This window comes from Arachis duranensis, chromosome 4 (assembly GCF_000817695.3).
Source record: "Arachis duranensis cultivar V14167 chromosome 4, aradu.V14167.gnm2.J7QH, whole genome shotgun sequence".
NCBI lineage: Eukaryota > Viridiplantae > Streptophyta > Magnoliopsida > Fabales > Fabaceae > Arachis > Arachis duranensis.
This window is the reverse complement of record NC_029775.3, coordinates 40,284,684-40,286,662: the sequence shown is the minus strand read 5'-3', so window position 1 is coordinate 40,286,662 and position 1,979 is coordinate 40,284,684. Positions and strand designations below refer to the sequence as shown.

The following is a 1,979-nucleotide window of genomic DNA, read 5'->3' as shown; positions in this document are numbered from 1 at the left end:
CTTCCATTTTTGCATGCTTCCTTTCCAATCTCCACTTCATTTATGCCCTATAAAGCCTGAAACACTTATCATATAGATCATGGCATCGAATGGAATAAAGGAGAATTAAAAAACCTAATTAAAAGTCTCTAGGAAGTAAGTTTTCAATCATGTAATAATTTTAGGAAGGAAATATAAATGCATGATAATTATATGAATAAGTGGGTAAAGATCATGATAAAACCACACAATTAAACACATTATAAACCATAAAATAGTGGTTTATCAAAGGATTATAGGTGTTTTCATAGGCTTTACCCATGTAATCCACCTCTGCCATTGCAGGGTTCTCAGGATCATAGGCTTCTTCTTCTGAAGATGCCTCTTTAGTACTGTTGGATGCATTTTGTAATCCATTCAGACTCTGAGAAATCATGTTGACTTGCTGAGTCAACATTTTGTTCTGAGCCAATATGGTATTCAGAGCATCAATTTCAAGAACTCTCTTCCTCTGAGGCGTCCCATTATTCACAGGATTCCTTTTAGAAGTGTACATGAACTGGTTATTTGCAACCATGTCAATGAGTTCCTAAGCTTCTGCATGTGTTTTCTTTAGGTGAATAGATCCACCTACAGAATGGTCCAATGACATCTTAGATAATTCAGACAAACCATTATAGAACATATCCAGGATGGTCCATTGTGAAAGCATGTCAGAAGGACACTTTTTCGTTAGTTGCTTATATCTCTCCCAAGCTTCATAGAGGGATTCACCTTCTTTCTGTCTGAAGATTTGAACATCTACTCTAAGCTTACTCAGCTTTTGAGGAGAAAAAACTTGGCCAAGAAAGCCGTGTCCAGCTTATCCCAAGAGTTCAGGCTATCTTTAGGTTGAGAGTCCAACCATACTCTAGCTCTGTCTCTTACAGCAAAAAGGAAAAGCATAAGCCTGTAGACCTCGGGATCAACCCCATTGGTCTTAACAGTATCACAGATCTGCAAGAATTCAGTTAAGAACTAAAAAGGATCTTCTGATGGAAGTCGATGAAACTTGCAATTCTGTTGCATCAGAGAAACTAATTGAGGCTTTAGCTCAAAATTGTTTGCTCCAATGGCAGGGATTGAGATGCTTCTTCCATGGAAGTTAGAATTTGGTGCAGTAAAGTCACCAAGCATCTTTCTTGCATTGTTGTTGGGTTCAGCCATCTCTACTTCTTTTTCAAAAATTTTAGTAAAGTCCTCTTCAGAGTGTTGTGTTTTAGCTTCTCTTAGCTTCCTCTTCAGAGTCCTTTCAGGTTCCGGATCAGCTTCAACAAGAATGTTCTTATCCTTGCTCCTGCTCATGTGAAAAAGAAGAGAAAAGAAAGGAAGAGGAATTCTCTATGTCACAGTATAGGGATTCTTTTATGTGAGTAAAAGAAGAAAAGAATAGAAGAAGGAGAAGAGAAAAATTCGAACACAGAGGAGAAGAGAGGGTTCGAATTTTAAGTTGAAGGAAAGTGTTAGTAAATGAATAAATAAATAGAAGGAGATGAGAGAGAGGAGTTTTCAAAAATTATTTTTGAAAAAAGGTTAGTGATTTTCGACAATTAAGAGAAGAAATAAAATTAAAATTAAAATTTGAAACAATTAGTTAATTAAAAAGAATTTTGAAAAAGGGTGAGAAATTTTCGAAAATTAGAGAGAGAAAAGTAGTTAGGTGGTTTTGAAAAAGATAAAAAACAAACAAAAACTCAATTAGTTAGTTGAAAAAGATTTGAAAATCAATTTTGAAAAGATAAGAAATTAGAAAAGATATTTTGAAATTAAACTTTGAAAAAGATATGATTTGAAAAGATATGGTTGAAAAAGATTTGATTGAAATTTATTTTGAAAAAAAATATTTGAAAAAGAAATTTAGAAAGATTTGATTTTTAAAATTAAAATTGATTACTTGACTAACAAAAAACTAAAAGATATGATTCTAGAATTTAAAGATTGAACCTTTCTTAACAAGAAAG

At 33.3% G+C, this 1,979-nt stretch overlaps 1 non-coding gene across 1 annotated transcript; it reads left to right on the top strand.

The window, feature by feature from the left end:
- Window positions 1-685: 685 nt before the first annotated feature.
- LOC127747030 (small nucleolar RNA R71) lies at window positions 686-793 on the top strand. The gene has a single exon (XR_008008835.1). It is a non-coding gene; the product is annotated as a small nucleolar RNA R71 (small nucleolar RNA).
- Window positions 794-1,979: the final 1,186 nt, after the last annotated feature.